Raw genomic sequence first — 12,500 nt, forward strand, 5'->3', positions numbered from 1 at the left:
GCTTGCAGAGAAAGTTGGTTCCTTCTCCACCAATACCTTATCAATCTGTGGCTATCAACATTATCAGCCTCACAACATTGCCCAGGGCAGGTCACACACACACAGACACACACACAATAATGTGTGTGTGTGTGTGTGTGTGTGTGTGTGTGTGTGTGTGTGTGTGTGTGTGTGTGTGTGTGTGTGTGTGTGTGTGTGTGTGTGTGTGTGTGTGTGTGTGTGTGTTAGTCTGCTGTCTTTTTCCCAGTGGAGCCTGGAGAATGTGTGGGACTGCTAAGAAGGTGTCCTCCATGTTATCTCTGCAGAATAGGAGCATTTATTTAAAAGTTCTACTTCACACAGCTGTTTTCACTCCATTAACATCATTACAATCAACTCACTGCAGCACATTAGACGTATATGCATATTGAGGGTGTTATTCATAGGCAGCAGACATGGGTCCAAAAAGTATTTGTTTTCTTTCAAATCATTTTGCTCAGCTTGATTGAGCTTGTGTGGCTCAAAGGAACCAATGCGATAGTCCGAAAAGTGCAAACATCCCCCATCTGGGACTCCAGACTGTCTCAATGAAAGTATTTCAAAGAAAGCAAATATTACTTGAACCCTGGTCTGAGAAGCAAACGTGTACTGGCCTGGTTTTCTGTGTGCGCCTGTGCTTGACTGTGTGCATGCTTAAACACATTCATCACTCCGCTGGGTACATTTAGGTGGAAAGTAAATGTGTATCATATTGATGGATGGCTTGAGCCTCCACCAGAGGAAGAATGTTCCCTCCTTTTTCACCTTTCTGATTTATTTGGACTTTATGCTGCATGCTTTCAATTTCCAGGCGACGCAATCTAACTCCACACGCAATTACCCTTCGCTATTTTAAGTGAATATCTGCACCCCGAAAATCGTGGCACCATACGGAAAAGGATTAACGCAAATCTGTTATTTGACCTACATTCTGTTCTATTCTTCCCCTCACACTTTACATTTTCTTGTTTGGATATTTACTTCAATTTCACAACGATGTACTGTGCTAGAGAGGAGCAAATTGTGTGTGTTCAATTCAATTATATCAGTGTGTATTTGTGTCTGGTTACCTCAGGGATGTTGTCATGGGGGGTAGAGTAAAGGGAGAAAGAGGCTGTGGTAGTTCTATGCTCTAGCAGCAGGGTTGGAGCACGATCATGATGGGTACCTTAGGCAGCTATTAAAAAATAGAGATGATTACAGAAACGTTCATGTTTTTTTAAGTCAGAAAACATCTGACCGTATTAACTGGAGCGCTTCACACTGTGGGTACTCTGTTTTCCTCTCTTCTCTTCTCTAACCCGCCAGGCTCTTCTTCTCTTAATTAACCCGCCAGGCTCTTCTTCTCTTAATTAACCCGCCAGGCTCTTCTTCTCTTAATTAACCCGCCAGGCTCTTCTTCTCTTAATTAACCCGTCAGGCTCTTCTTCTCTTAATTAACCCGCCAGGCTCTTCTTCTCTTAATTAACCCGCCAGGCTCTTCTTCTCTTAATTAAAGGCTCTTCTTCTCTTAATTAACCCACCAGGCTCTTCTTCTCTTAATTAACCCGCCAGGCTCTTCTTCTCTTCTTTAACCCGCCAGGCTCTTCTTCTCTTAATTAACCTGCCAGGCTCTCTTCTCTTCTCTAACCCGCCAGGCTCTTCTTCTCTTCATTAACCAACCAGGCTCTTCTTCTCTTCTTTAACCCGCCAGGCCCTTCTTCTCTTCATTAACCCGCCAGGCTCTTCTTCTCTTCATTAACCCGCCAGGCTCTTCTTCTCTTCTTTAACCCGCCATGCGCTTCTTCTCTTCTTTAACCGGCCAGGCTCTTCTGCTCTCCTTTAACCCGCCAGGCTCTTCTTCTCTTCATTAACCCGCCAGGCTCTTCTTCTCTTCTTTAACCCGCAAGGCTCTTCTTCGCTTCATTAACCCGCCAGGCTCTTCTCTTCTTCTTCATTAACCCACCAGGCTCTTCTTCTCTTCTTTAACCCGCCAGGCTCTTCATCTCTTCTTCTCTTCTTCTCTAACCCACCAGGCAGCAGGCTCTTCTTCTTCTTCTTCTTCTAACCCACCAGGCTCTTCTTCTCTTCTATAACCCACCACTCTTCTTCTCTTCTCTTCTTCTCTTCTCTAACCCACCAGGCTCTTCTTCTCTTCTCTAACCAACCAGGCTCTTATTCATTTCTCTAACCCACCAGGCTCTTCTTCTCTTTTCTAACCCACCAGGCTCTTCTTCTCTTCTCTAACCCACCAGGCTCTTCTTCTCTTCTCTAACCCACCAGGCTCTTCTTCTCTTATCTAACCCAGCAGGCGCTTCTTCTCATCTATAACCCACCAGGCTCTTCTTCTCTTCTCTAACCCACCAGGCTCTTCTTCTCTTCTCTAACCCATCGGGCGCTTCTTCTCTTCTCTAACCCATCAGGCTCTTCTTCTCTTCTATAACCCACCACGCTCATCTTCTCTTCTCTAACCCACCAGGCTCTTCTTCTCTTCTCTAACCAACCAGGCTCTTATTCTTTTCTCTAACCCACCAGGCTCTTCTTCTCTTCTCTAACCCACCAGGCTCTTCTTCTCTTCTCTAACCCACCAGGCCCTTCTTCTCTTCTCTAACCCATCAGGCTCTTCTTCTCTTCTCTCACCCATCAGGCTCTTCTTCTCTTCTCTAACCCATCAGGCTCTTTTTCTCTTCTCTAACCCAGCAGGCTCTTTTTCTCTTCTCTAACCCAGCAGGCTCTTCTTCTCTTCTCTAACCCACCAGGCTCTTTTTTCTTCTCTAACCCACCAGGCTCTTTTTCTCTTCTCTAACCCATCAGGCCCTTCTTCTCTTCTCTAACCCATCAGGCACTTCTTCTCTTCTATAACCCACCACGCTCTTCTTCTCTTCTCTAACCCACCAGGCTCCTCTTCTCATCTCTAACCCACCAGGCTCTTCTTCTCTTCTCTAACCCACCAGGCTCTTCTTCTCTTCTCTAACCCACCAGGCTCTGCTTCTCTTCTCTAACCCACCAGGCTCTTTTTCTCTTCTCTAACCCACCACGCTCTTCTTCTCTTCTATAACCCATCACTCTCTTCTTCTCTTCTATAACCCATCATGCTCTTCTTCTCTTCTGTAACCCATCACGCTCTTCTTCCCTTCTATAACCCATCGGGCTCTTCTTCTCTTCTCTAGCCAATCAGGCTCTTCTTCTCTTCTATAACCCACCAGGCTCTTCTTCTCTTCTCTAACCCATCAGGCTCTTCTTCTCTTCTCTAACCCATCAGGCTCTTCTTCTCTTCTCTAACCCACCAGGTCCTTCTTCTTCTCTTCTCTAACCCATCAGGCTCTTCTTCTCTTCTCTAACCCATCAGCCTCTTCTTCTCTTCTCTAACCCATCAGGCTCTTCTTCTCTTCTCTAACCCATCAGGCTCTTCTTCTCTTCTCTAACCCACCAGCCTCTTCTTCTCTTCTCTACCCCACCAGGCTTGTCTTCTCTTCTACAACCCACCAGGTCCTTCTTCTCTTTACTGCTCATTGAATGCTAGGCCCTGTTTCACAAATCTGCTTGTTATAGTACAGTCTATAGTCTAGATTTACTCAGAACACATGGATGAGGTTAAACCATGCCAAAATGAAAATCTATATTGTGAGAGCCCACTTTTCCCATTATTTGTTAAATTACATTAAATATACTGACTAAAAACCAACCCTCCAAAACCAACATAGGGGCCCCACAAGGGTGCGTACTCAGCTCCCTGCTGTACTCCCTGTTCACCCATGACTGCGTGGCCATGCATGCCTTCAACTCAATCATCAAGATGGCAGACAACACAACTGTAGTAGGTCCGATTACCAACAACAACGATACAGCCTAGAAGGAGATGGTGAGGGGCTTAGCACAGTGATGCCAGAAAAATAACCTCTCCCTCAAGGTCAGAAAATCAAAGGAACTGATTATGGACTTCAGGAGATAGCAGAGGGAGCACACCCTCATCCACATTGACGGGAAAGCAATGGAGAAGGTGAAAAGCTTCAAGTTCCTCGGCGTACACATCACTGACAATCTGAAATGGTCCACCCACACAGACAGTGTGGTGAGAAGGCGCAACAGCGCCTCTTCAACCTCAGGAGGCTAAAGCAATTTGTCTTGACCTCTAAGACACCCCAACACTTTTACAGATGCACAATTGAAAGCATCCTGTCGGTCTGTATCATAGCTAGGACTGAGAGACTGTAAAACAACTTCTATCAGGCTCTTAAATAGCCATCACTAGGCGGCCTCCGCCCAGTACCCTGCCCTGAACTTAGTCACTGTCACTAGCCGGCTACAACTCGATCACTCTACCCTGCACCTTGGAGGCTGCTGCCCTATGTACATAGACATGGAATCACTGGTCACTTTAATAATAGAACACTGGTCACTTTAATAATGGAACACTGGTCACTTTAATAAAGTGTACATACTGTTTTACTAATTTCACATTTATATATTCTAGTCAATGCCATTCTATTGCTGTGTATAAACTATTTTATCCTATGTATTGTACAGATATACTAAATATTATATCAACCTACTATCCATAATGTCTATAGTATCTATACATCCCATCACACATATTTATAGTATTTATACTCCGGACCCCGACTTTGCTCGTCCTAATATTTACATACTTCTTAATTCCATTAGTTTGCTTATAGATCTGAGTGTATTGTTGTGAATTGTTAGATATTACTGCACCGCTGTAGCTAGGAACACAAGCATCATGCTACACCTGCAATAACATTGACTAATGTGTATACAACCCATAACATTTGATTTGATGTGATGTGGTAAGTTCACTAGTACTGTATAACCCTATCTGGTGGTTACATTGGGATTCGGGAGGTGGAGGGTCCCGAGTATGGGGGCATGCCCAGGGGTGAGAAGTTGATATAATATACTAGCCTAAACAATATGAACTGACAAAAGGACATATCACAGCATGCTACAGGTTGCATGGGACCTACATTTTTTTTTGGGGGGGGGGGTGTTGGTCGGTTCTGGTGAAAGAATATCCTCCTCCAAAATGAATGAAAATAAAATCATGCTGACATCTAAAATATCATTTCCCCCTCCAGATATGGGCCCAATAGCTATACCATCCTGACTGAGAAAGTGTACCGCACATTTAGCCCACTGCTCTCCAGACTGTCTGTTTCCTCTCTCTGTCTACTCCCTCGCTCTGTTTGCTCCCTCTCTCTGTCCCTGAGCCAGAAGTACTGGACTGTAGCTCACCTGTAAGCTGTGCTTGCGCTTGGAATACCCCACTCACTGTTTAATGTGTATTACCCCCATTAAGAGGCTTCCCAAACAATACAGCTGTCAGATTCAGCACCCAGACACCTACTGAGAGACAGACAGAAATAAGCAAGTTTATTACAGTTGTTATTATCCGTTCAGATTGTCCTTTGGAGTCAGATTTATTTAGACGTTGAGACGGAACAGGGGCTTTTTGACACAGCGTATCAGAAATAACATCTGCTTAACTTCTTAATGAAACTAATCCAAGACTTTTTCCTTCCTCCGTTGTAATCAAAACTACTTCCACACCGTCAGTTGCTCCTGGGAACCTTGATTATTATGTATTTCCACAGGTGAGTCTCTCCTGTCTCCTGCCTCCTTTGTCAGATGAGGCTGAGGCCTTCGCCGTCATTACCCAGCCACCTGGACTCCTTTCTTCTCCCGGTCTGACAGACGGGGGCACAGAGAGACATCATCGCAGTAGATAAGACTCTGAATGTAATTCCAGATTGAAATGAATCACCCTGCCAACGCCTCATTTCAGACTCAATGCATTTCTAATCCCCAACAATTATGACAAAGACTCGCACTTCTATTCTAAGTCTTCTACCCATCATTGGGGCAACGTCATCAACAAGATCTGGGCATAATTACGTGACAAGGGCGCTTGGGAAGAATTATAGGACATAGATGATGATAATGTTTCGGAATTTAGGTAAATGTTCCGAGGCTTTGTTCAAAATTCAACTGTTCTCTGGCAGTTAATTGGAAAAGGACATGGGACAGACGGGCTGATACTCACACAGCCTGGTTTCACGTTTTCCCTCCATACACAGATTTACCAGTTGACCTTTCCATCAATCCAATAAAAGAGAGGGGAGGGGAAGTGAGTGTCTGCGTTTTAATTTGAGCATTAATTTCCTCTGGTCACTGTCCCAGAGATCTAAATGACCACCCAGTCAGAGCCAGGAATGTGTCCATTTTGGCTCTGATAAATATTGTCTTCTGAGAGTCGGCCATCTTGGCTCAACCAGCTGCTCCTGGAGCCAGCTGCATTGCCCAGTTGGAGTTCCATGGCATGTGACAGACTGTGGAGAGTAATGGAAGGGCAGAGGAGAGCCAGAGGGGGGCCATGGCACAGATGACCGCTAAGGGAAGCTTGGGGGGGGGGCAGCTTTGCAGAGCTAGAAGGTAGGAGACATGTTGAGAGCTGGGTGACCAGACACTGCCTCAGGCCAGGATACTGCAGCATGGACATGAAGGTCTGGCTAAACAGACCAAAACGTTTCACTCTCTGCCCAAAGCACTTCTGGGTTCTGTTCACTTATCCTCTTCTTTTCTCTCCTCTTCCTTAATTCACTTAACCTCTTCTCTTGCATACCTTTTCCTCTCCAGGGGTTAGCTAATGTCCTAAGTCAGAGGGGTCTGTTGGAAGCGAGGGTGGCGAGGGAGGCTGTCCAGACTGTTTTGGGCTGCCTCTGGGCGGTGTATTTGGTCAGACACTCGGCCTGTCTGGACTAGTTTGAGCTGTATTGTGGGTATTTGGTCAATTGGCCGGCTGGCCGTCCAGGTGCGGAGCCACCTGTTGGCTGTAGAGGAAACCTGGGAGACAACATTGCTGCTGGGCATCAGTCCTGGTGTTAGAGTTGGCAGGCTGGAACTGTCTACTAGAGGTCTGGGCTGTACCCACTGGTCAACCAGCAGGCTGTCAGACTCTCTATCGAGCCACGTATTTGTTATAGGACAGACAGAGCCAATATCCACATCATTACAGTGCTGTAACGGTTTTCTTGAGGTGAAGGAGAGGCGGACCAAAACGCAGCGTGGTTCTTATTCATGGTTCTTTAATAAAGAGAATAAACATGAATAGACTAACAAAACAATAAATGTGAAAATCCAAAACAGACCTATCTGGTGCAAACACAGAGACAGGAACAATCACCCACAAACACACAGTGAAACACAGGCTACCTAAGTATGATTCTCAATCAGAGACAACTAATGACACCTACCTCTGATTGAGAACCATACTCGGCCGAAACATAGAAATACCCAAATCATAGAAAAACAAACATAGACTGCCCACCCCAACTCACGCCCTGACCATACTAAATAATGACTAAACAAAGGAAATAAAGGTCAGAACGTGACAAGTGCTGTGGTTTTGAGATGCTTGTATCATTTGTATTAATGCAATATTTACATGGCTGCTTTACATTTGTATTAATGTAATATTTACATAGCTGCTTTACATTTGTATTAATGTAATATTTACATGGCTGCTCTACATTTGTATTAATGTAATATTTACATGGCTGCTCTACATTTGTATTAATGTAATATTTACATGGCTGCTCTACATTTGTATTAATGTAATATTTACATGGCTGCTCTACATTTGTATTAATGTAATATTTACATGGCTGCTCTACATTTGTATTAATGTAATATTTACATGGCTGCTCTACATTTGTATTAATGTAATATTTACATGGCTGCTCTACATTTGTATTAATGTAATATTTACATGGCTGCTCTACATTTGTTTTAATGTAATATTTACATGGCTGCTCTACATTTGTATGTATTAATGTAATATTTACATGGCTGCTCTACATTTGTTTTAATGTAATATTTACATGGCTGCTCTACATTTGTATGTATTAATGTCATATTTACATGGCTGCTCTACATTTGTATTAATGTAATATTTACATGGCTGCTCTACATTTGTATTAATGTAATATTTACATGGCTGCTCTACATTTGTATTAATGTAATATTTACATGGCTGCTCTACATTTGTATTAATGTAATATTTACATGCTGCTCTACATTTGTATTAATGTAATATTTACATGGCTGCTCTACATTTGTATTAATGTAATATTTACATGGCTGCTCTACATTTGTATTAATGTAATATTTACATGGCTGCTCTACATTTGTATTAATGTAATATTTACATGGCTGCTCTACATTTGTTTTAATGTAATATTTACATGGCTGCTCTACATTTGTTTTAATGTAATATTTACGTGGCTGCTCTACATTTGTATGTATTAATGTCATATTTACATGGCTGCTCTACATTTGTATGTATTAATGTCATATTTACATGGCTGCCCTACATTTGTATATGGATTCAGTCCATTACGGTTCATTTTTTACTGTCTCCTTTTTTTCAGATTTGGGATTTGTCAATTAGAAAACAATTAGCCATCAATTAGAAATTAGTTTCTCTGAAGCTCCAGGTCAATAAAATAACAGAATGATGGAAAGAAAGGGAGAGTGAGAGAGAGAGACATTGTCTATAAGTGTCTTCCTCGCGGCTTTGTTCTCCTTAGTGTCATTAATCATCTAATGCTGTTCTGCACACACACACACACACACGCACACACACACACACACACACACACACACACACACACACACACACACACACACACACACACACACACTGACTCACAAAGCCACCTGTTCTTCAGAGAAAGAATTTGTGCAGGCGTTCAAATATATCTTAAATCAATGGTAAAACAATCAGCAGCTCCCGGACACCCACACGTAATTATAAGCATGTTTGAAGGAGTTGGGAGGGAAAAAGTCTCACCAAATTGTATAGCAAATACAGGCTGTCTGGATAGACACACTGGGTACATTGGAAATGTGTGAATAGACTCTATATAAGGTCAAACAGCGGGAGAGAGCGCAAGCTGCATGTTGATCACAAACACCTTTGTGTGCATGGTTAAAAAGCATATATTAAATGGCTCTGTGTGTGGGTTGGTGTTATCGGTGCAAGCGTGTATACAGTTGCTTTTAAACTTTGATGCAATTTTCACAAGTTTGAGGTGCATTTTCAGAACTCTGAGAACAAAACTCAAAACAGATCATCAAACAGGCAGTTGTTTCAAAATCCTCAGCACATGTTCAATTGACCAAGTACAACACACACAATCATGCAGTCACTTTTTCACCAAATTTAATCAGTGTTTCATCTGGAAATATACACAACCGTTCAAAAGTCTGGGGTCACTTAGAAATTTCCTAGCTTTTTTTTGTCTATTAAAATAACATCAAATTGATCAGAAATACAGTGTAGACTAAATTACTATTGTAGCTGGAAATTGCAGTTTTTTTTATGGAATATCTACATAGGTGTACAGAGGCCCATTATCAGCAACCATCATTCCTGTGTTCCTATGGCACATTGTGTTAGCTAATCCAATGAATCATTCGAAAGCTCTTTTGCAATTATGTTAGCACGGTTGAAAACTGTTGGTCTGATTTAAAGAAGCAATAAAAACTGGCCTTCTTTAGACTAGTTGAGTATCTGGAGCATCAACATTTGTGGGCTCGATTACAGGCTCAAAATGGCCAGAAACAAAGACTTTCTTCTGAAACTCGTCAGTCTATTCTTGTTCTGAGAAATGAAGGCTATTCCATGTGAGAAATTACCAAGAAACTGAAGATCTCGTATAAAAATTCTGATATTGACCAAATCAGATACTGAATGTAATGTATGTAACAAATAAAATCAAAGTTGATCAAATAAAAATCAATGAAGTTTAGTGTAGTTGAAGGGGAGGAGACATGTTAAAGAAGGATTTTTAAGCCATGAGACAATTGAGACATGGATTGTGTGTGTGTGTGTCATTCAGAGGGTGAATGTGCAAGACTAAAAAATGTAAGGGCCTCGGAAAAGGGTATGGTAGCACACAACAATTTCCCGTGTGTATCAAGTATATTCCACCACCCAAAGAACATCCAGCCAAAATGACACAACAGTGGGTATACTCAGCGTATGTCATTTAGGAAGCAGAGACTTTTATCCTAAATGATAACAGTCCACACATTCTGGTATGTGATCCCAGTGGGAATCGAACTCACAACTCTGATGTTGCTCGTGCCATGCGCTCATGAACTGAGGTACGTACAGGACCACTACAATACATAAGTACAATACAATACTGTAAAATACAATACATGATTAAAATACAGGTGGAAGTTGTATGATTGTCATCCCCATGAGCGTACTACCCTCTTTCATGCCATGCAATGATTTCAATCCAGGCCTACACTGAGCTCCAAAAGCATTGGGACAGTGACACATGATTAGTTGTTTTGGTTCTGCACTCCAGCGCTTTGAATATGAAATGGGAAACTGACTATGAGGTTAGTCTGTGTGTGTGTGTGTGTGTGTGTGTGTGTGTGTGTGTGTGTGTGTGTGTGTGTGTGTGTGTGTGTGTGTGTGTGTGTGTGTGTGTGTGTGTGTGTGTGTGTGTGTGTGTGTGTGTGTGTGTGTGTGTATCACCCCCTTGCTGTGTTGAGATCATTTACATTTTATTTCTGTTCTAACAACCGTCGCACAGAGTCAAAACAATGATCAAAAACGGAGACATTTTAACAGCTCGGGAAATGAATGACTGCATTCTTAAGGGTTCTACAATTCGATTTTTCTTCACTTTTTTTTGAACAAATTAAGTAAAATTGCTCAGAATCATAACCATTTAGAATTCAATTATTAAGCCTGTCAACTTCCCCTTGGCCTCAGAGCCTAATGAGCGTCTAGCCTATATTTGAATGCATTACTCTGTTGCTGCCCTAGAAGAGAGGAGCTCAGAATAGGCCAGGGTGGGGTGTCGGGGAGGGTGGTGGGATACGGGGCAGGGGCGCGAGCGAGATTGGTGGTAGGGGGGGTTACAGTTAAAAGCATGCTAATGCACTTGCCTCTTTCCTTTCTTCCCTCGCTTTCCTATCCAGCCCTCCCCTCTTCATTAATATACAGATTTATAAAGGGAACATTATGCAAATCTCCCTGCTCCAGATTAAATTGGAAGCTCTGTAATTTGCTCTGAAATATAATTCTGTACACATTAACTATCCACCTTAAGGCAAAACAGTATATTCAGACAGAGTTTAACCTAATTCCATTGCAAACATTAAAATGCCATTTGAGTTGGGAATGTCTTTTTTCGTGGGGACATCTGCCTTGTGGTGTGAGGACCCATCAAAACTCTACTGTTGATACAACTGCTTAAGAGTTGCATAAACATCTGCATACATTCCAATACAAACCCTATCTGACTGTACTGTCACTGAACTAGTAGACGGCTCGTAATGGAATTGAACCACAACGAGCAGACTGAAACTCCACTGCAATCAACCTGCAGTAAAAGACTGACGCATTTTGTACTTCACTGAATATGATACCAGTCAGGTCTTGTGACAAATGGAAAGAACAGGCTGCAATAGAGCCAACGGTCCGTCAAACGAGCAGGAAGATACCGAGGGGGTAAAGAAAACACTGTCCTTATCCATCATAGGAGGATTGCTCTGTTCCTCCAAGTCAAACAACATGTGGCTGAGATATAGACACCCTGTCGTAGTTCATCCTCCCTGGGATTTAACGTGCTCAAACTCAAACAATGATTCCACTCATCTGCCAAGTGATATTAAATAGTGTAATTGCCTGCCTGTCAGAGTCCGCTTCCCTCGCCCCGTCCTTCCGTCCTCCGCCCGCCATGGGGGAAACAAACACAGGCAGAAACTCCACGAAGAGGTAGAAGACGGAGACATCTTCTCTCAGGCCTGTCAAGGTTTTAAGCCCCACCTTTCCTTCCCTTTGAAGACCAGGGATCCACTGTAGTCTAATTCCTTTGTGTCAATGTTGGATGATTAATAGGGATTTGAGGTGATTTAAGTGCTGCTACAGCTTCATGTTTGACTGCTAAACTTTCTCTATTTGAGACCTCCTGGTTAAATAGATTGGATTTTAGGGTTGGGGAATAAGCTTCAGCAATTAAAAAGTTTTCATTTGTGATGATATTTCATCTTGATGACAGTGCCATGGCATGATATCGCGCCGTTTGTAAACTGTAGAGGGGCTTAATTTGACCACCAAATCAAATCAAATCAAATCCAATTGTGTATTTGTCACATGCCCCGAATACAACCTTACAGTGAAATGCTTACTTACGAGCCCTTAACCAACAATGCTTTAAGAAGTTAAGTAAAATAATAGATAAATAAAACATAGAAAATAAAAGTAACAAATATTTAAACAGCAGCAGTAAAATAACATTAGCGAGGTTATATACAGGGGCTACCGGTACAGAGTCAATGTGCGGGGGCACCGGTTAGTTGAGGTAACTGAGGTAATATCTACATGTAGGTAGAGTTAAAGTGACTATACATAGATAAATAACAGAGTAGCAGCAGCGTAAAAGAGGGGTCTGGGTAGC

The sequence above is a fragment of the Oncorhynchus masou genome, chromosome 9 (assembly GCF_036934945.1).
Source record: "Oncorhynchus masou masou isolate Uvic2021 chromosome 9, UVic_Omas_1.1, whole genome shotgun sequence".
Taxonomy (NCBI): domain Eukaryota; kingdom Metazoa; phylum Chordata; class Actinopteri; order Salmoniformes; family Salmonidae; genus Oncorhynchus; species Oncorhynchus masou.